The 23,922-nt window shown below is 40.0% G+C and overlaps 1 protein-coding gene across 1 annotated transcript in view; it reads right to left on the reverse strand.

The window, feature by feature from the left end:
* The window catches only part of ANXA10 (annexin A10), a gene marked incomplete at both ends in the record, with an annotated part of 65,985 nt that overhangs the window by 37,459 nt on the left and 4,604 nt on the right, over positions 1 to 23,922 (reverse strand). The window lies entirely within an intron of this gene.

Consider the following 23,922-nt stretch of genomic DNA (forward strand, 5'->3'; position numbering starts at 1 on the left):
TGGCAGTTAACCACCACAGCTTTTTTTTTTTTTTTTTTTTTTAACAATTCAGGGGCCCTGAAATCATATTAGAGGCAATTGACACATTTGAATTTGGATTAGGGATTCATGATGCAGATGGGGCAGAGATTTTTGGCAAAGCCCGCAGCTACAGAGGAAGACGTGAACTCCTGATGATTCTCTGTTTAAGTTCTCCCTCGTGCTAGTAATAAAATGGCAGAAGACATAGGTGAGGCTTCGAGTCTCTTATTTGAGAGAGAGCTAGTGGGACTGGGCTCTGTAGGATGGCACTCAGACCACCAACGTGTATTAAGAAGGGGGGCTCTCCCCTGTGTGTCGTGAGTTTGCCCAGACACATTGGGAAAAATGTCTTCCTGTAGAAAACGGGTCTCCAGGCCTTCAGCAGGCAGGTTCACCGAGCTCTTCTCCAGAAGGTTAAGTTTTCCAGGGCCCATCGTCTAACAGCAGAAAATTAATTAATTGATGAGCAAAAGACTGGACCTAACTTCTAGTCCAAGAAATATGCATATACCAGTGCCAAAATATCTATGAAAAGATTTTTGGGGGATTAAGAAAACTGTTCACTTGAGTTAAAACTAAGAATTGAATTCCATTCGTATTCCACTTGACTGATGTTAATAAGCAGGAAGCTGCCTGTTTGAAGTAGACTGGAAACCGTAGAGTAGTTGTAATATGGACATACTTTCGTACGTAGAAGTACAACCAAGTTAGTGAAACATTCTTCTTAAATCCTAGACGGACAGACATATGTAATTAAAATACGAACACAGTTTGCATCTTATGATGCCCGTGCCTGTGTTCACAAACCAATGTCCAATTTGCTTCCAATATTTCAAGCTTATTGGCAATGATCCAGAGACTAAGTTCTCTTGAGTCAACCCTTGATTCTAGAAGGTATTTATTAGGAGACATCATGAATTTTATCTCCCTTATTCACTAGCCAGTCCCATTGGCTGAGATTCTATTAGGAAAATAGACTATGATTCTTCTTATATTTACTAAATTAAGTTCAGAGATCAGATTCTAAAATAAATTTCCTGATTGAGTTCTCCTCACCTCAGTCATTTTGTTTTGAATCTTATAACCCTAGAGAAATTTAAGATTTAAACTTTTGAAAGAAGAGCCATGCCTTTAAATGTAAAATTTCTTTTCTGCTATTCATCACTGCCTCTTACTAAATCCTTTTTGTCTGTGTAGCTTTTTCTGTTTTTTTTTTTCATTGGAAATATTAAAGGTTTTTTGAGGCATGGGAAAGAGATACTTTAGTTCCCTGTTTCAGGAGTTAGAAGGCTTGTTTGGACAAGTCTGGAGGGGCAGTACATTCAATGCCTGGTGACCTTAGTCTTGCTGTGTGCTCTCAACCAAAGGACTGTTTTAAAGTATAAAAGAGAAAATGTATTTGAAAACAATGGGACATATTGTTAAATATGTGTAAGTTATCTAGGCAGTTTCAGCACCGAGTGTGGAAATGTCCATCACAAAACAGAACATTTAATTCCTGGCTGGGCTAGGATCCCCCAATTTTCTACTGGAGTATGTGCTACAAAATGAAACTGTTTATCTTTTGCACAAAAAAACAAATGAAAGATAGAAAAAAAAAAAAAGAAGCTCTGAAAGTTATACATAAAGTTAGAACTGTCTATAGTGATTTATCAGACACAATTTGTATGTGAAATAAGAGTCCCCAGTTTTTTTCTTCACAGTTTTTTTGTTTGTTTGTTTTTTTGTGGTACGCGGGTCTCTCACTGTTGTGGCCTCTCCCATTGCGGAGCACAGGCTCCGGACGCGCAGGCTCAGCGGCCACGGCTCACAGGCCCAGCCGCTCCGCGGCACGTGGGACCCTCCCAGACCGGGGCACGAACCCGCGTCCCCTGCATTGGCAGGCGGACTCTCAACCACTGGGCCACCAGAGAAGCCCCTTCACAGTTTTTTTAATCCTTATATAGACTACTAGTACAATGTATTTTTACAGTATAATGCAAAAATTATTTATTTATTTATTTATTACAGTTCCAATATCCTTTGCCACTTAAAATGATCTCCTTATCAATTGGCCTTAAACGAATACACTAAAAATGTTTTTTTAAAAAAACATTGTGAATGTTTAGTAATTCAGGAAATAGTTTTATAGTATTTGTCATTCATGCCCATTTATATAGCGTATTAAATCATTATATTCATTTTATGTCAATTATACTTCAGTTAAGCTCAAGTGAGCAACATTATTCCATGTAAGACACGTATTTAGTGTTCCTTTTACTTATTTTCTCATTGGGATGCTGACTTTGTCTTTTAATGGTCATATTTTTCCAGTTTCATTGGGATATAATTGACATGTAACATTGTGCAAGTTTAAGGTGCACAATGTGACTTGATCCACGTGTACACTGTGAAGTGATCCCCACAGTAAGGTGAGGTAACATACCCCTCACCTTGCATGTCCCTTTTTCCTGATGAGGACATTTGAGACCTATACTCCTAGCAGCTTTCCTGTATATAAGACAGTGTTGAAAACTGCATGTGATGAATTGGGAGATTGGGGTTGACATATATACACTAATATGTATAAAATGGATACCTAATAAGAACATGCTATATAAAAAAATAAATAAAATTCAAAAAAAAAAAAAGAAAACTGGAGCCACCGTGCTGTACTTGACATCCCAGGATTTGGTCACCTCAAAACCGGGAGTTTGTACCTCTGACCAACATCGTCCCTGACAATCACAGTCCGTCAGGGACCATTTTGACTGAACTGACCAGTTAAGCTATGGAAACAGTTCAGTTACCAGTTTTAACTTTGTCCCCTGAATTAAACAATTATTTGAAAAAATTAATTGATTGATTAATTGCTTTGGGTCATAAAACTTTTTTCAAGTGATTACAATGTACCTGTAGGTATGTATTCCTCTATTTTCTTTGGACTGTTTTCCAATTTTGTGCTTGGCCGCATTCTGTGTATTCTCACACCCAACACCAGGCTCCCTGATGACGTCAGTCTACACTGAGAGCTTCTTAAACTTCCCTACCACTCGCTGCCCTTTTATTTTTCATCAGTATCTTACATTTTTCTATTTGATACAGTTCTTTTTTTTTTTTTTTTTTGAGGTACACGGGCCTCTCACTGTTGTGGCCTCTCCTGTTGCGGAGCACAGGCTCTGGACACGCAGGCCCAGCGGCCATGGCTCACGGGCCCAGCCGCTCCGCGGCATGTGGGATCCTCCCAGACCGGGGCATGAACCCGCGTCCCCTGCATTGGCAGGCGGACCCCCAACCACTGTGCCACCAGGGAAGCCCCTCTTTTTTTTTTTTTTTTAATTATTGAAGTACCATTGATTTACAATGTTGTGTTGATTTCTGTACAGCAGAGTGACTCAGTTATACATATATATACATTCTTTTTTATATTCTTTTCCATTATGGTTCATCTCAGGATATTGAATAGAGTTCCCTGTGCTCTACAGTAGGACCTTGTTGTTTATCCATCCTGTATGTACTAGTTTGCGTCTGCTAATCCCAAACCTCGGGTCCATCCCTACCCCACCTCACCTCCCCCTTGGCAACAAGTCTGTTCTCTATGTCTATGAGTCGGGTTTTATTTCGTAGATAAGTTCATTTGTTGATACAGTTCTTAAAGTTGGGGCTTTGCCTATGTCAAGTACAGTATTGTTTTATAATCTGCTGCCGTACAAGTAGTTGTTCTGTGGCTTCATTCCTTATCCTTCTAGTTATATTTTATGTCCCTTGTCTGCAGAGGGTACATCAAAACAATGTGTGATTTTCTATGCAGTGAGACATCTTTTAAAAATGTTCTCATTCACTGGTGATGTCACTTAAGTTAAATGATTGCTTTAAAAAAATTCATTAATGAGAGCTTTTGGTCAAATGACCTGGCTTTATATATAATTAATACGATAAACTTTCTTTTTGTTTTTGTTTTACAAATACAGAATGTACATGAATTAAGCAGATTCTTGAAATCATTATACTGATCATATTTATTGTTTGTATTAGGAAAACTGAAGAGAGACAAACAAATCAGACAAATGAGAATTGTCCTGGAGAAGAGGGTGTGGGGTGCGAGATGGGCCTAGTTAATGGGGCACGTCTGGCTTGACAGTGACTCGGGCGAGAAGGAAAGACAGAGGTGAGCTGTCACATGATTACCAAGGGACATCGAGTGTTTTTTTTAAGCAAGAGAGTGAAATAATCTGATTGGAGTTCCACTCTACAGCCACATAAAGAAAGAAACCAAAAGAAGTGATAGAGGTTGTAGGCATGGCTAATTCAGAACCTCTAGCAGGTATAATGCACACCTGAACTGAAGCAAACTGTGTGTTCTTGATGAATGCAGTTTGCTTGTTGACCGAGTGTAATTTAACTTATTAATTTCTGAGGTGTATTTTAAGTTAACCCAGTCACGTTAGTTTAACCTTTTGAAAGAGTAAGAGACTGTCGTGTCAGTTATTTCTCAGTGTGTATACCTTTTAAAGCAAAGTCCTTTTTAATGTACGTGTTCCTAATTTGTTCACGTCTTAGAGCAGAATGGAAATTTTGAAAAAGTGGACACTTTCCAATGTGACATGAAAATAATATGTATATGATAAAATTATTTTTTTACCTTGAAAATGGTCAGATTTAGAAATAGTATCACTTGTCGCAGGCAAAATAAGTTCCAGTGTCTGTCATTTCCATTTGAATTCTCACCACAAGGTAATCAAAATATAATCTTTGCTTCTAGTCATTTGTGAATTTAGGTTTTGACAGAGGAATAAAAAACACTCCCTTTTTAAATGACAGAATAAACTGTGTCATGAACTCACTTTGCAGGAGATCATGAGTGATTTGTAGATTTAGAATTGGTTCCAGAATCTACCCCTTGAGTAAATAATGAACGGATTTCTTTAACTGACAGAAGAATTTCAAAATTATTGTCTGGAACTGAATACAGACTGGAAAAGTCACGTATAGATGGCTCATGAAGTTGATAAAAACAAGTTCCTCATCTCATATCAATAGGTACATGGATAATGCATATTTCATTTATTCATAGTGCCCCAGGGGCCCGGGGTCCATAAACCTATGTTGCTTCTTATTCAACACCCACATTGTAGTCCTTTCTCTCATCTGGCTTTTAAGTCACCCTCATCCCGACAACCTGAGAACCTAAACACTTTGGACTTTGAAATATCAGCTGGACTGACTGGGCACCTGCCAGCATGTGGGTTTCAACGAATAATTCAGCTTTGTTTCGGTGTAATGGAGATTCTTAGATTTCTAGTGAACTGAGGGTTTTTGGAGCCATGTGAGGAAACCCTACAGAAGTCCTGGGCCTCCGTTTCCGTAGGGCACATTCTCACCTTTGGGGCACTGATCCCTGGATCTCCAAACACCCTGAACCCCACTCTCCTTTGACTTCTGTCTGACAAGAGCTTCCTGAACGGTTTCAGTGGCTTCAGCGTGACCAGCCCTAGGGGTTGAGTAACCAGTGTGTTAACCGCCCGTCTCTCATCTTCCACGAGTGTGTCCTGCAGTCCAGTCCCGTCCGTCCTCTCCCCACAGTACCTTCCCCAGGGCCCCCTTGTCTTAACCTCTGCTACTGCCCCCTTTACCCCTTCCCCTGGGTCGCACCCAACGAGCTGTTCCCTCAGCCAGAATGGTCCTTCCCAAGATCAGACACGTCTTGTGTCCTTCTCTGCCTAAGTCCATCCTGCCCAGAGCAGTGCTTCTCTGTTTTCTGCTCTGGCCCACGGGGTGGTTGATTTTCACATGAAAGAAACATCCCCGGGAGCACCTAGGTTTACAAACACATCCCAGTGTGCTAGCCTCGAGGACACTGCAGTGGCGTCCAGTCAACAGAGTAGAGTATATGATCATAGGTCGGGATGAGAATATCATATATTGGGCAAAACATGAGTGTATAGAATAGAAAAAGACGTTCGAGCTTTGGCTCGTTGGTCTTGATGGGAGTATTTTCAGTGTTCGCGGCACCTCGTTCCCATGACTGAGAATAGATGACTGTGAGACTCAATCGGATATTTTAACAGTGTGCACAGTGCCCTTCAGGACTGGTCCCTGACCGTCTGCGTGGGTTCGTGTCTTACTTTCTCGCCCTGAGCCTCTCGGCTCCTATACACGACACGCAGCCCACACCCCAGCCCTGGGTGACTCTGTGGCCTTGTCCCTTCCGTCCCTTCTGTTTGGATTGTTCTCCACCCGTGCCCATCTCCACACACGCTCGCATCCTCTGACTCCACTGTGAACATCTGTTCAGGATTTAACTGATGGCTCCAGGGCCCTCTGTGCAGGGAGTCCTTCCTGACACCGCCCCCCCCCCACCTGCCGCCCCAGGAATTGTCTACCCTCTTCCTGGTGCCAGAGCTGCAGGACATCCTGCTCGAGTGCCAGGAGCACAGCAGAAAATATCCATTCCTAGTTGTACCAGGTTTCCAAGAGTAGTAAGTCTCATTAACTGGGCGTCCTTTGTTTTGTGGAAAACGGACCTGAACGTGAGTGGTTGTGCAAATTTAGAGATTGGACTGTTCTCGTGAATAAAGGAAGAATGTTTGGATTTCCAGGAAACAGTTTGGGAGAGGTATGGTATGACAAGTCACACAAATGGATAGTGATGCAGAATTACTCTCATTCCAGCCAAACTCTGGACTCAACTCAAATTCCACCTGTTATGTGGGGTCTTTCCAGGTTTTATCGAGTATTACCTGTGGTTTACTTTGCACCTCTGTTGACCACGGCCTTGCATTGTTTGCATTTGCCTTTTCCCCTAAATTTTCAGTTTCTGAAGGGCAGGGACACTGCTTCTCTTGCTTTTCAGAGCGTTTAGGGCAGCGCCTTAGGCAGACAGTGGGCTCTAGGAATGTTTATAAAATACTAAACAGAAAAATACATGGACCACAGACATCTGCTCTCATCCAGCAGCTTAAAAATTCATTATTCATACAAGCAGGCTGTGCTCTGGGCATTTTCACCTGCATTTCCTGGGTAATCACCTCAGCGGTCTTGTGAAGCTGGTGATACTAAGCTTATTTCACAGATGAGGAGATTCTGAGGCTAAGTTGTCTGAAGCCATGTGGGTCATGTGTCGTGAAGCTGACACTCAAATCCAGATCTGACTCCCTGGCTGGAGCCTTTTCCCTTAGAGCTGAAACTGATGTAAAATAACATGTACGATTGAGGCCCTTTATTCATCTTTGCAACTGAGAAATATCTCTATTTGCAAAGGACCTTGTGGGTAAAACCAAAACCCTAAAAGCATAAGTTCTTCTTCTTATACCAATTCTAAGAGAACAAGAAAGGGGCGCGCGCGTGTGTGTGTGTGTGTGTGTGTGTGTGTGTGTGTGTGTGTGTGAGTGAGTGAAGGAGGGATTGAGGAAATTAGAGAAAGACAGCCAAAAATAGATTCCCATTAGCTGGGTCACCAAAGTGCATTTAAGAACAGAATGTCTAATATTGAACTTCAGTAGAACCCCGGTGTAGACCCCCCCTGTTATCATGATCCGCCGTTGTTTTCTGTCTCTTTTGGTGACCGCTATGGACAAGAATGGTGCCAGGCAGAGCAGACACCCTGGCCCGGCACCTGGCAGGGCAGTTGGCACGTCCAGCTCCAGCCCCAGATCCAGGACACCCAGACCATGTCCTCGAGCGGGCAGGAGGCCAGCTATCCAGCTCGTATGTGTGGGCCAGTCCCTCTGAGTGTCTGAGCTGCTGCCTGCACGTCCCCACCCCTCCCTCGTGGTGGGACTTTTGGGTACACAGAGTGGCAGCCCCCGGGGTTCTGCCAGTCTGCTGCCGGCCACGGGGAGTGGGGCTGGCATGGGACGTGGCGGGGGCCAGGCACAGTGTTGGTGGGGATGGCTTTCTATTGATGGTGTTTTGCAGGAGGGAAGGAGTTAGGGTTGTCCCATGATGGGCCACCAGCCACTGAGACGGGACAGCACACATGGGCTGGCTGGATGTCTCCCACATGAACAGAAAGGAATGGAAGCATCGCTTACAGTGAGGGAGAGAACCACTGAGCTTTGTTCCCTGTGTTCCTCTGGCCTCAGATAAGAATCTTTAGGGAGAAGGAGTAACCGGGAGAAGAATTTGTGGGAACTTAATTTGAGTCGTAAAGGACAGGAGGACTGCAGCTTACATCTGGGTTACACTTGCAAAGGAAATATGTATCTATCATATAATCAAAATAAACCTTAATGATCTGATGTCTACCACAGCTACTGATATTAAGATAGGCTGAGTTATATTTTCAGATTGATGCAGAAGCGTTTATGACTACGAACCAATTACTAAATTAGTTGCTGTAAAATCTTTACAGTTCAGTAGGTGGATGTCAAGGAGTTGAAGAAAAGCATGGAGGAGCCTGGATTCACCCACACGGCCTCTTATGATTACCATCCAAGAGTGTCTTCCCTCACGTGACCGTATGTTTTGAGGAAACAGTTGTGTAGGAAGACGAAATTGATGATAACTTTATCCTAATAACAGGTACTATAAGCTTTATCTTAGTAATATGTAGTAGAAGACTACAAAACTCAACCTCATTGGAGTAAAACCGATGGCGTCAAATGACTGCTTCCTCTTGAAGTCTCAAGATATTCGATTCCTAAACCCTGGAATCTGCGAATGTTACCTCACCTGCCAAAGGGGACTTTGCAGGTGTGATTAAGTGAAGGATTTGGAGATGGAGAGATTATCCTGGATTAACCTGGGAGGCTGTAAATATAATCCCACCTGCCCTTATGAGAGGGGGCCAGAGGGAGATTTGACTACAGGAGAAGAAGGTGACGGGAAGCCGAAAGCAAGACGCCACAATACTGGCTGTGAAGATGAAGGAGGGACACATGGTCCAGGGATGCGGGTGACTTCTGGCAGCTTGAAAAGCCGAAGAGGCCATCCTTCCCAGAGCCTCCGGGGGGAGCCAGCCCTGCTGACAGCCCCACTTTTGCCTGGTAAAACTGTTTTCAGATTCCTGACCTCCAGAACTGTAAGAAAATACATTTGTTTTAAGCCACTACCTTGTGGTAATTTGTTATAGCAGCAACAGAAAATTAACAGTCACCATGGGATCCTTGTTTCCACGTGTCCTCCCATCCTAAACTCTTACATCACAAACTTGCTCATTCCCAGTCAGGCCCACACCCCCTCATCAAAAGATACACTAAAACCAAACCCCCCAAGCCTCATAAATATCCTGCTGTTCCCCCTCCTCTCTGAGGTGCTATTAAGATCATCAAGGTAGACCTTCCCTTAGATGTGCTTCATCCTCGCAGTGTTTTGGGTGCTGTTTAGGGGAAGTTAGCATTTGATAAGATATAACGAGGAAATTTGAAGTAACATTCGGTCTGGATAAATAAAAGGCAATGGGTTATTACTGTTCTATAAGTAAATCAAGAAAGTCACTGAAGTTACCAGAAAGAATATGTTTCATAGTGTAAAAGATCATAGAAGAATTTCATGTGACTGATGCCACCTAAAGAGGGTTGTAAGGAGATTATCGCTACTTGATAATTCTGTCCAGCGTCTTTCAGAATAAACGGAAAAAAGGAATGGCGATGAGATTATAAACTATGGAAGAAACAATAAAATATGGAGACATAATTTAGGACATTATACTTAATGTGTATACCGCTGGGAGAGAGCAGAACAATGGAAGAAAAACAATAATAAAAGAAAAAGTAGAAAAAATTCAGGCAATGAAAGAATCACATTCTTGTGATGAAAAGGGACCATCCGTATGGGGGAATATTAATGAAAAAATCAACACTTAAGAGACAACATATTCAAGTTTGCTTACAAGGGAAATAATCAAACTGGGATCAGAATTCTCTTCCACAAAATTAAATGTTAGAAGGCATTTGATCAGTCTTTCCAGAATTCAGAGGAAACAATTTAGGATTCAAAAGTTTTAAACCCAGCAAACTAATTTAAAAGAAAGGGCAAAAGAAAAATATACCACCTAGGTACCCTTTTCAGGTCACGATAAGAATGATTCAGCCCAATGAAGCTGAATCAGTGCAAGGAAGTCAAGTGAAGAACAGAAGTAGTTCAATACTATTAGTACCTCAATCCAATAGTCAGCACCCATTGAGTTTCCAGTATGTCCCCCAAATCGTGTTAATTTACACTACTGAACTCCAAGGAATTAAACAAACAATCAAAAATACACACAAGCCAGGTTGGTACTATTGCTACGAGGTTTAGAGAGGTCAATTTCTGTTCGTAGATCACATACTTAGTGAGCGATGGTGCCCGGATTCAGACCCAGCTCGGTCTGATTCCAGCCCCTGTGTTCTTTTCTTTATTTTTAATTTAATTTTTTAGTTTATATTGGAGTATATTTGATATACAATGTTGTGTTACTTTCAGGTGTACAGCAAAGTGAGTAAGTTATACATATACATGTATCCATTCTTTTTTAGATTCTTTCCCCATATAGATTATTACAGAATATTGAGTATAGTTCCCTGTGCTATACAATACATCCTTGTTGATTATCTTTTTTTTTTTTTTTTTTTGCGGTACGCGGGCCTCTCACTGTTGTGGCCTCTCCTGCCACGGAGCACAGGCTCCAGACGCACAGGCTCAGTGGCCATGGCTCATGGGCCCAGCCACTCCGCGGCATGTGGGATCTTCCTGGACCGGGCCACGAACCCGTGTCCCCTGCATCGGCAGGCAGACTCTCAACCACTGCGCCACCAGGGAAGCCCTGATTATCTATTTTATATATAGTAGGGTGTATATGTTAATCCCAAACTCCTAATTTATCCCTCCCCCCAATGTTTCCCTTTTGGTAACCATAAGTTTGTTTTTGAAGATGTGGTACACATATACAGTGGAATATTACTCAGCCAAAAAAAGAATGAAATAATGCCATTTGCAGCAACATGGACGGTCCTAGAGATTATCATACGAAGTGAAGTAAGCCAGACAGAGACAAATATCACATGACATCACTTACATGCTGAATCTAAAAAAAAAAAAAAAAGTTACAAATGAACTTATTTACAAAACAGACTCACAGACTTCAAAAACCAACCCCTATGTTCCTAACTGCTAGACTCCCTTCTGAACATTGAAGGAATTCAAGTGGGAATTTTTTATCATTAAATAATAAACCTACACTCAATATAATCGAGTTAGCAAATAAGAACATCTCTGACAAAAAGTTAAAACATCATTTATGATCTCATTGTCTAAAGATTATATTTAATGTCTATAACAAAAGGAAATATCTGCCACATCCTCTTCTTGTGCTTTTCCTATCTTTACATATAATTGTATTTTTCCAAATGGAATCATGTGTTACATATTTGGTAGTCTGTCTTTTCCTCGTGTACCACTCTATAGGAGATATCTTAGAGTCTCTTCTGCTCTTATCTTTGAAGATAAAAATATCGTGCAGCAGATACAAAAATACTGCTCAACCTTACGTATGAATAGTCTAATTAATAATGTGTCCTAACATTCTGTTAATTTTCATCCATAATATATTATTTAAAAAGACCTGAAATCACATTTAAATCTAATAAACATATCCACATCCCCAATAAGACAATGTGTAAGGGTATTTTGCAAACATGGTTTTCTGAGGTGAGGGAGGCTCTATACTTCTTGCTTGCTGTATAGCTACTTTGCAGTTTAAACAGCGCCTTTACGTTCTTTGTTTGATTTGAAGTTATCAACAAAGCTGTATCAGGCAAGGCAAGTGTTCTTATTTCTACATTACATATAAAAACTGATGACTCAATATTTATATAACACCATTGGCTTAATGATTGGCGGACCAGAATAATAGTGTTTTGACTTTAGACCCAGTGCTTTCCCTGTACATCCTACCTCTCATGCTGCTTCTTTTTTACTCTTTGTTGATTATTAGTCTTATATTTCAAAAACCTAATGCTACTTTCATATTTGTTTATGTCCCTTATAAAAAGTTAAAATATCTTAATGCCCATAACATAATCTAGAGGAATAAAGCATATCATAACTTCAACTTTTTAAAGGTTAACTAGGAAGCAAATTCAACATAGGATCTATAGCTCAAACTCAAAGAACACATGCAGTCCTGAATTTCACTTTTAAGATAGAGATTATGTTGACATTTAATGTGTGAAGAATTGCATCTCATGGGTTTATTAGAACAATTTCTACGAAATGAGGTTGCAGCTCTTAGATGATTGGTGATTTCAGCCACTCTCCTCTAATTTGATATTTTTAGAGGTTAGTAACCAGCACTCTCAAAGCCCAATAATCTGTTTCACAAATAGAAACAGCCTCCTGGTGATAAGAATTCTTTAGCTTTCGTTAACAGAAATCAGTGATAATGTTATCTAGTGAACTGCATGTTCTTGAGATGTTAATGAGAAAAAGAATGGCTTCTTTGGCCTACCATTTACTTCCTTTTAAAACGCTGAAAGGCTACTGTGAAAAAATCATGATGTTCTTTCCCCAACAGATTTTACCTTTATAATAATGCTTGGTTCTAGTTGGTATGAGATTTTTTCTTTTCTCTGAGTTAATATAAACTAAAGCAAGAGAATATGTTTTTCTTTTTTTTAATCTCCAAACAAGCTTTATTTACATTTCCTTTTTTTTTTTTTTTTTTTTTTTTTTTGCGGTACGCGGGCCGCCTCTCACTGTTGTGGCCTCTCCCGTTGCGGAGCACAGGCTCCGGCCGCGCAGGCCCAGCGGCCATGGCTCACGGGCCCAGCCGCTCCGCGGCATGTGGGATCTTCCCGGACCGGGGCACGAACCCACGTCCCCTGCATCGGCAGGCGGACTCTCAACCACTGCGCCACCAGGGAAGCTCCTACATTTACTTTTAATAAGAGCTATAAAACAAGTATGAACAAGCAGAAATTTAATTACATCCATGCATTTGATCTGATGAACATACTGTTCACAGTAAAGCTTTACCTATAAATATATGTTGAAAATACAAATTAAGCATCCGTGTTAAGCAGTGTGACCTGTTTTCTAGATATCGTAAATTTTGTTCTGGAATTATCTGTATAGTCTCAGGAAGGGCCTATGTTTTTATTTTTATTTTTTTTAATGTCTTTATTGGAGTATAATTGCTTTACAATGTTGTGTTAGTTTCTGCTTTATAACAAAGTGAATCAGCTATACATATACATATGTCCCCATATCTCTTCCCTCTTGCATCTCCCTCCTACCCTCCCTATCCCACCCCTTTAGGTGGTCACAAGGCACCGAGCTGATCTCCCTGTGCTAGGCATGGACTTATAAATACTACCAAATGTAAAATAGATAGCTAGTGGAAAGCAGCCTTATAGCACAGAGAATATGGTTTTTTTAAAAAAACAATTCTCAGCTAAATAAAATTTTGGCTGGATAATCCGTAAATTAAGTTGTTTAGCTATAAAATGAAGAAAATTTATATTTCTCTATTGAGGGAAATTTAACCCAAACAAAAGTTTTAGAATTTTGCAATTAATTTTGATAGACATATGACTAATATATTTTACAGAGTTAGACTAATGGCCAGTTTGTGTAGGGCAATTTTTGCTCTGAACTGTTTTAAATAAGTATCCTGCAAAGCATTTCTATTTCATTCAGTGAGTGAAGATGTATAAATCTAAAACAAAGCAAAACCAAACACCAAAACCCAAAAACACACACAAAAAACAAAAACAAAGAATTATACTGAAGAAAAAATATGGCATCACAATAAACATGGAAAAAATATGGAATCATAATAAAGGTAGAAATATGGAATCACATTCGTTACTAGAAGATTTCTTTATAGACATTAGTTGTGCCTCAGGCCATCATGTGCTCTGGGGATGAAGGAGGCAGAGGACCACATTGTACCTTGACTGGTTTTACATCAGTTGGTTCACAGCTTTCTACTTCCTTAATGAAATACATTGATGTCATCATAGTAAGGAATCCAAGATCAGGGAGACATTAATTAACTTTACTAATAGATAAAATGCTTTTAAATTGTTTAAAGTATTTAAAGGTAATTTTAAATTTCTCAAGAGTACCTGGGTTCTTGGATTTACATTTTGTTATGCTTTTACTTGTAAAAGTTGATGAAGGTTCTGATAAATAGCAATTAAGAGGTGACCTCATTGTGAAGAATAGATCTCAGAAGTCATCTAATGTTTAGGAAGGGAAAAATTCAGAAAATATTGATGGCCATCTGATTATATGGTAAAGGTGTCCCCCTTTTTTTAATCTTCAAAGTAATCTGTCAGCTATTTGTCAAACCCCACAATGATACCAGGATACACTCAGGAAATGATAACCACCTACTCAAGGGGGGAATCCAATCCTTTTATTTTTTAAAGTAATACTCACTTGGTTACTTTTACACTTTGAAGCATTGGTAACGCACCTGTAATTTTCCTAGTATGCACTTAAGTACAGTGCCATAATCTGCTCTAAATTGCATTTGATATGCTTTTATGTTACTTTTCTTCATTTAAAAAATGTAATAGCTACAGAAATGTAAGCGTAAGAGGTAAAGCAGTACTAGTATTCAGATACTTTACAAAACCTGAGAACACGTGCTGAGGAGACCAAAATCTATCAACATTCATATGGTGTCTTATATTAAAGGGAAAATTTCTACCAAATAAAATATGGGTGTGTTAGATGCGAATCAGTTATGGGTTGTACCACATGAGACATATATTAATCTTCTTTCTGGAAAGTGAAGATTGGTAGAGAGATTCATTTGATAGACAAACAATAGGGAAAAAGTGGCAAACAGTCAAGATGTTTATATAACACTGTTGTAGGATTTTAACTTTGGTCCCTTCATAGTTCCATTTCCCTGAGGCTCTAATTTTCTGGCAAAACAGTGGCTGCCAGCAGCATCCACACTCCAAAGTGAAGGGTGGACCACCTGGACGGAGGTTTCAAAGAAGGTTCTAGAAACCAGTTTTGTAAATCTTAGCCACTCAGCAACCTGGAGGAGATGAAGCGGCTCTGAAATTATAGGTGGGAGTATTTGGGTCGAGGTGAGGGTGTTCTGAGACCTTCCTGTGCTGCCATGGGAACCGGGGTGAAGGGTGCAGGGCAGGGGTGTCTTCAACAAGGCGGCTGCCTGGAGAACTTGAATATGTCCACAGAGTTCTGGGCACCCAGTGACACACACTGCAAATGAGGCTAAAGCCGAGACTCTGGCTAAGCAGCTGCCCAGTGTGAGGAGGGCGGCTTTACTGGGGATGCCTCAGCTCCAAGTGTTTATTCCATCCCAGAGCTGGTGGGGATGAAGGGCGTGCGCGTGTGTACTGGGGACCCAGTGGGAGCCCCAAAGTAGGACACGTTCGTCACAAGTCATTTTGAAGGGATCTGGCTCCACATCTTTCTTCAGGGGGAGTAATAGGAACTCCGAGAACAGGCGGATAAATAAACTTCAGAAGATTCCTGCCAGCGAGAGGTGTCCTGTAAACCACAGTGGTCCCAGAGAGACATCTTCTACGGCCACAGAGCATCAGTGACTAAAATACCTGTTAAGTAAGACCCAAGGCGTTCCTGAACTTTTCCCCCACGTGAACACTCTTCCCCAATCTGGGGGGTGTTGGGTGCCTCAGTCAGGGGACTCACAGGTGGAGGGGGCCACCCCCAGAAGGATAAAAAACTCAGTCTCATCCTCTTTACTAATGCAGGGTTTTGACCTGAAGCTGGCAGGAGTAGGTGAGGGAGAGATGCTTTAATTAAGAAGAAATGTTGCTTTTATATATAGAATGGATCAACAAGGTCCTACTGTGGAGCACAGGGAACTATATTCAATATCCTGTGATAAACCATAATGGAAAAGAATATAAAACAAAGAATTTGTATATATATATATATATGTATAACTGAATCACTTTGTTGTATAGCAGTAATTAACACAACATTGTAAATCAACTATACTTCAATAAAAAAGTAAATAGGGCTTCCCTGGTGGCGCAGTGGTTGGGAGTCCACCTGCCGATGCAGGGGACGCGGGTTCGTGCCCCGGTCCGGGAAGATCCCACATGCTGCGGAGCGGCTGGGCCCATGAGCCATGGCCACTGAGCCTGCACGTCCGGAGCCTGTGCTCCGCAGCGGGAGAGGCCACAACAGTGAGAGGCCCGTGTACCGCAAAAAAAAAAAAAAAGTAAATAAAATTAAAAAACATCTTCAAAATTTTTACCTTGCACAGATCTAGATATTTAAAAATTCTATACATTTTTGTGAGTGGAAGTGATTTATGAATATTTAAGTACCAAAGAGCAAAAGCCAAGTCATGAGATCTCTTATGTGCAGAATGTTTGTGTCCCCCAAATTCATACGATGAAGCCCTAATCCCCAGTGTGAAGGCGTTTGAAGGAGCCTTTGGGAGGTGACTAGATTTGGATGAGGTCCTGAGGGCGGGGGCCCCACGATGGGATTCATATCCTGATAAGAAGAGGAGGCCAGAGCTGAGTGTCTCTGTCGCGTGAGGGCATGGTGGGAAGGAGGCCTGTGAGCCGGGAAGACGGTCCTCAGCAGGGCCAGGATCTGCTGGCACCTTGATCGTGGCATTGTAGGCCTTCGAACTCTGAGAAACAAATGTTGGTTTAGCTACCTCAGCCTATGAAATTTTCTTACAGCAGCCAGAGCTGACTAAGACAGGACCCAGGGGAAACTAGCCCTGTAGAGTTTAAACGGACAAAGTAGGAATCAAGTAAAGGTATATATTGTTTTCTCTCTGATAAGTAGTCCAAGTTTAATTTAACTACCTGAAAAAAATTGTTTTTTTCCAAAAGTACCTGTTAAATAAAGTATAAATAACAGTACATTCATTTATCTAATCAGAAAAGTTAAATTAACAGTGTGTCAGAGATTCACTTAAAAAACCTCTTAGGACTTGCTTCCCATCTTTCACTGAAAGTCTTCATTCTGCTTTGCTCTGTTACCCGCTTTGTCGATTTTCTCAGTCCGTAATTATTTCATTCCCAAAGAACTATCTAACCATGGAAACTGCAACCAACTACGAGCCATTTTGACTACAAATTATAAAGGTTTGTCTTTATTTTACATTAAACTCAATTATTCAATCTTTGATTTGTAATCAAGTAAATCCATACTTTTTCCCTTTGATTGATCTGCTTAGACCATCGCCAGTGGGGTCCATGTGAAAGGGATACTCATATGGCGATGATTTCATGGTAAACTTTGTTTTTCTGAGGACCTCTCAGGGAAGAGTTAAGAGGCCCCCCCACCTAACGTGGGCTAACTCTTCCTAGAAACTCCATGAAATTGTCCGTGTTCTGTGCCGCTGACTAAAACCCCTCCATCTCTCTATGTGAAGCATCTTTATTCTCCATGGTTTACCATGTTCCTGATTAAAAGAGGGGCATGAAAGGAAACGTCTGTCACGTCGGTGAAAAACTGTAACAAATATCATGTAGGCTGTACCCAGGAAACATCTGATAGTGACCTTCTCTGGACATTGTGAAGGATAAAGAGTAGCCAGTAAAAGTTAGCAACTTCTCTCACCTCCCTTGTTGGTGAACTTTTCTATCTTGCTAGAGTCAGGCTGGCTGGGTCTCAAGTCATCTTTGTTCCTTGCTGTACAATGTAGCAAGTTACTTAAGCACTCCTGATTCACGCATTGTGGAGTTACAAAGGTACTTTGTTTACTTGAGTTATTTATGAAGAATGGTGAGGTATCATGTCAATCAGTAGTAGTTATTAATCCTATTCCTCTTCTTCCTCATTATCACCATTAACTTCAACCTGTAACCCCACTTAGGTCTTGATTCTTCTTCTGAGAGTTTCAGGGGACGCTACCATTTTCAAGAATCAACTTTCTATAAAATTAGAAATGCTAATTTCATTGAGTTGTAAAATTAAAATTTTTAGTCTTTTAAATTTTCACAGTTGTATTTATTTTATGTTTCTCATATATATTAGAAATTCATAATAAATGCTTTAAAAATTGTTGATCTATAATTGTTTCTACCGTGCAACATTAACAAGTTGATCACAGAGTATAACAGTTTTCAAGATTTCACGGACTTTTTCTTATCAAAACCAGGTAGGAGAAGCAGTCAACCATCTACATTCATTATGAAAGTCTGGCATTTATGATACTCAATTTCTTTCAGTGCTTAAAGGAACAATTATAACATCAAATGCATATATTAGAGAAAAAGTTCTCAAATTAAAAATTTAACCTTTCACCATAAGAAATTAGAAAAATAATGGAAAATTACACTCAAAGCAAGCAGAAGGTAGGAGGTGATAAAGACAAGAGTAGAAATCAATAAAATTAAAAAGAGAAAAATAAAATCAGGGCAATCATAAGCTTGCTTTTTGAACAACAACAAAACTGATAAAACTCCAGCCAGACTGACAAAGAAAAACAGAGAAGATACAAACTGTAAATATGAAAATAGCTGACACATCACTACCAAAAGGAATGCTAAGAACAATTCTGTGTCCATAAATATGACAATTTAAATTCCTTGGCAGACGGAAACTATCAAGATTCACTCAAGAAAAACAACCCGAACAGCCTCATATCTCTTGAGGAAATCGAATTCATAGTTAGCATCACATCAACAAGAAGTACTTCAGGTACTTAGTTTCACTGGAGATTTTTACCAACCATTCAAGGAGTAAATAATAACCAATTTTAAAAAGTCTCATAAGAAATAGAAGAGAACACTTTCTAACTCATTTCATGGAGCCAAAATTGCACTAATACCAAAGCAAAACTGTTACGAGAAAAGAAAATTACAGAACGGTAACACTTATTAACATAGATGCAAAAATGCCCAATCTAGGGCTTCCCTAGTGGCACAGTGGTTGAGAGTCCGCCTGCTGATGCAGGGGACATGGGTTCGTGCCCCGGTCCGGGAGGATCCCGCGTGCCGTGGAGCGGCTGGGCCCGTGAGCCATGGCCGCTGAGCCTGCGCGTCCGGAGCCTGTGCTCCGCAGCGGGAGAGGCCACAGCGGTGAGAGAGAGAAAAAAAAAAGCCCAATCTAATATAAGAAATTCCAATGCAGCAACATATAAAAAGAATACGTAGCATGACCAAGTGAGGTTTATTCCAAGAATGCAAGGCTGATTTGACATTCAAAAATCAATCTATTTATTTCATCATACTGAAAGTCAAAGGAATCAGAACAGCTGAAACAGATTTGAAAAAGAAAAACAAAATTAAAGGAATAATGCTAATTGATTTTAAGAATTATTATGAAGTCACAGTAATAATGAGATTGTGGTATTGGCTAATGTTATAGAAAATAAGATCAGTGGGACAGAATAGAGAATCTAGCAATAAATCCATATAAATACATAATTTTTGACAAAGTTGTAAAAGCAATTCAATGGAGAAAGAATAGTTTTTCCAAGAAATGGTGCTATAAAAACTGAACATCCATATGAAAAAAAAAATTAAGCTTGACCTATACCTCACACCTTATACAAAAATTAACCCCAAATTGATCATAGACCTAAATAGAAATGTTAACTCTGTGAAATATCTGGAAGAAAATATAGGAGAAAATCTCATGACTTTGGGTTAGTCAAAATTTTTTAGACATGACAACAAAAATACAATCTCTAAAGAAAAAAAGATAAATTGAACTTCACAATTGAAAACTTTGGCTCTGTGAAAAATGTTGTTACAAAATGAAATGACAAGTCACAGAATGGGAGAAAATACTTGTAAATCGCATTTTTTATGAAGCCCTTTTATCTAAAATACATAAAAGCCAATAAAAAATAAACAAACAAAAAAACCAACTTAGAAAATAGGTAAGCATTATAAACAGACACATTTCCAATGAAGGTATAATAAATAAGCATATGAAAAACTACGGATATCATTTACATTAAAAAATGCAAAATAAAACTACAGTGAGATACTGCTACATACACTGCTGGTCGGAATGCAAAATTGTGGGCCACTTTGGAATAACAATTGGGCAATTTCTTATAAAGTTTAAACACAGTCTTAGCATATAACCTGGCAATCCGACCCCTAGATATTTATCTAAAGCAATGGGAACTTTACTCGAAAACCTTAACTTGAGTGTTCCTAGAAGCTTTGCTTGTCATTATCAAAAGTTGGAAACAAGCCGTTTGTCCTTCAAGCTGAATGGATAAACAGACAGCGGTATACTCATTTAAGACTGCTTCTCAGCCATAAAAAGACAGCTAGTGATCCATGCAGCAACTTGGATAACTGTTAAATGCACCCCACCAAGTGAAAGAAGCCATTTCCAGATGGGTTTATAGTCTGTGATTCCATTTCTATGACAATCTGGAAAAGGTCGAAGTAGAGAAAAAGTAAACAGATCAGTGTTTGCCAGGTTTGAGGGCTGGGGTGTTGGTTGACTGCAAACCGGGAGGTTGGAGGATGTTTGGGGTGATGGAAGTCTCTATAAGGAAATGGATTGGATACGTGACTCAAAACGCTTACGAGTGTATATACCACAAAGAACACATTTTACCACACATAAATTTAAACTTAACAAAATCAGCTACGAAGTAAGGGGACCCGACAGGGAATGCAGATTGTAGCCAACAAATCTGTCTAAATTACACACGAACCTGGTAGCCACAGTTAAGTGGGCTGGGAGAAGGGACGTGCCCTAAGTAACTTCATAAAATAGTGTTGGGAGACTGTAGAGCTAAGGATGGAAAGAACCCAAACAACGTCCTCTCCTTTCTCACGGGGCTATGGCTTAGCACACTCTAAACTACATGTACGTGTATGATGGAGTTAAACACATGGGCACATGTATTTTAGATATTGATAGTTACCGTTTTTATTGTGTGAGAAAGAATTTGTAAATAATGGTGAAGGTTAAAATGTGGGGCTGAATTAAGATTGGATGTATCAATATGAAGGTAGATGATAGGTAGCTAGAGAGAGAGGGTGAGAGAGAGAACCATCAGCATAGGTCACTTTAATATGAACCAGGTGTGTAGACAGGGAGGGACCTGCAAAGTCTGTTAAAATCCCTTCTGTGCCCCTTGTCTCTGCTGGCCCAGCAGACACGTGTTTATCAAACGTGTGCTTTTCTTTCTCCATGTGAATTGCCTTCCTCCCCTTTGAGGTCCCAACCCCTACCCCCCAACATTCTCTTTTATCTTTGAAGATGTTGTTTAAGCTGAGGGTTTCAGCCATTTTGGCAAGTGACTCAGTTTTCCTGGGTCTCTCCCATGTATACATGCTTTTCAACTTTTGTATGATTTTCTCCTGTTCATCTGTCTCACTCATGTCCGTTTAATTCTTAGACCAGCCAGAAGAACCTAGATGGATAGAGGAAAATTTCTTCCTCCCTGACAGGGTTACTATTTGTACTTATTTCACTCTGCTAAATAACTAAAGTAACATTTTCCAAAACCATTTCCATCTTTGAAGCATTCAGATTACTCCAAATCAGTATTATTATACATAAGAAAAAGACCAAGTCCACTAAATCAAGAAGCCAGCTCCTTGAAGGAAGACTTGGCATGTCTGTACATGGTCACCCTATCAGGCAGTGTCTGGAGTAACACAGAATAAGGGCTGCAGGGGCCTGAGATCTCCAGGAGCTTCTGCTGGCAGTTAAGTTGCTGTATGTTCAGTTGTGACCACGGTTGCACCAAAAGTTCCCATTTCAAAACCAGTAATTGACATGTTATTGAGGGTTCACAAATCCGACTCTTTTTTGCTTTGAAAGGACTACTGTATTCACTATGAATATTTGCTTTTTTTTTTATGAGTTAAATGCTTGATTAAACACACAGTAGTCGGTAAACAGGTGAAGAAAGGTACACAGAAGGTGTGTGGCCCCAGGTACCAGTGTCTCTATCTTTCAGCACCCTTGTCTATTTTTTCATTTACCCTTTAAAACAACATTTTGAGACTGGCAACTAAATGAAAGCTTAGCAGAATGTGTACATATATTCAGTATCTCTAAAGAATTGAACAGTAATTCAAGCAGATTAATATTGTAGTGATGACAAGAACACAAGAGTCACCCAACTATAAAATACAATAGGATTCGTATATTTTTTAAACCATTACTAATACACATTTCTAAGAACAATGTGTCTGCTGGGGTTAAAGTGCTTTTTGTTAGTAACTTGAAAAAATATTTCTGCCATGCTATCAATTCTCACTCATTTAAAAATAAAATAGTACAAACATTGCAATTGAGAGATAGGATGATAAAATACATTGATATTCAGTTGCTTTATTACAGACTGCCACAAAATAAAGATGAAAAGATAGTCCAAAGTAGCCTGTGAGTGAAATTGATTCCCACTTTCTCCATAACAGGACAATGTAAAACACGGTATCTTATGCACAAATAGCTTAGAATTACTTTTGTGTTTTGTACATGATACATGTCACGGTCTGTTAACATTTTATTTTCCTGGTTCCTTTGAGCATAATTACCAGAATGTCTGAAGGTTATACATCAAAGTATAACTGAGAAAGAATATAGTCACAACTCCGTGTTGTGATCAGATGGGATGCTGGAGAAGAAGATGGGTCTTAAGAAGCAGTCTTTTCTACTCCCTGGATGAGAAAGGCATGTCCGCAAACTCTAAGCAGAGTTTTAGGAATTCCTGGAGGCAATTCGAAAGAGGCTGAGGCAGGGAGATTGACAGCGTGAACTCTGAAAGACTTAAAAATATTCCCATAATCCTTTCTTTTTTGGTGAATGATTAAAAGGAATTTGTGCTGATAGCAGAAATCTGTGGTCGATAGAGGGCTGGGTGTTGGTCTAGAGGTGGTGCTCCAGCAGTGGAAAATCAGCAAGTAACGCCCTCCTAATGCCGTCTCTCTGGCTGCTTTCCCCATTTCCCCTCATCCCAGGAGGATGTGACTCATTTAAATCACTCTGAGCCTAATTGCTCCAACATCATTTCTTCAGTCTTTAACCTCGTGACTTAACAAAAGAAGTACAGTTTTTTAGAGTGATTTATCATAATCCAATGACATTCTTCTTGTACTGTTTAAGTGGGTTGATTAATTTGAAAAAATTAAACTGTCATCAACCATATTTTTTCTGTTCCTTGGGTGTTACAGCCCCTAGTGCTGTTTACATTTGCAGCAGGTTCTGGCAGTTGGAGAGGGAGTGATGAGAGGTGGTCATATAATGAATACTGTGAATGTGTAGTGCCAGAAGGTTTTGCTGATGGATTATTTGTAAGGTATGAGGGAGACAGAGGAATCAGGGCTAACTCCGATTAGCCCAAGTTTTTACTTTTTTCCCCCCCTTTGACCTAAAAGGGGGATAGAGTTTTCGCTTCCTGTGTAGACACCTGGTTACGAATCTGGGGTTTGGGCATAGATGCTGGGTTGAGGTACATATTCAAAGAAGACTCTGTGTGTACGTTGTCATTAAAACCGTCAGATTGGGTGCAATGACCAAAGGAGTGGCTATAAGTTGGAAAGAGAAAAGTTTCCGGAATTTAGCCCCAGGGCTTTCCTGGCAAAAGGAGACTGTGTCAGGCCACACTCATATCTAGCAAGAAAAGGCATGAGAGTCGGGTATGGGGTCAGGAACGTGGAGGTCGCTGCTTACCTCTGTCGGACCCTTCAGGCGAGGGGCTTTGGGTGAAAGCCCAGTTAGGATGGAGCCAGAGATTTGGAGGAAAGGAACTGGATACAAAGGAATTGGATACAATTCCTACAATGAGGCCTTTTGCCATAAAAAATAGAATTTGGCCATAACTGATGCAGGAAGTAGGATTGTGAAATGTTTTAGCATGGTAGAAACTATTTATAGGTAAATGTTACGCTGAGTTTAAGAGAATATATTTCCACCCATGAAACTTTTGATGTTATTCAAATTTATGCATAAATGTTATGAATAATCACACACATATATGAACATACATATATATATGTCTCTATGAATATGTGTAGGAACAATCACACACAT

The sequence above is a fragment of the Hyperoodon ampullatus genome (assembly GCF_949752795.1).
Source record: "Hyperoodon ampullatus genome assembly, chromosome: 6".
Taxonomy (NCBI): Eukaryota; Metazoa; Chordata; class Mammalia; order Artiodactyla; family Ziphiidae; genus Hyperoodon; species Hyperoodon ampullatus.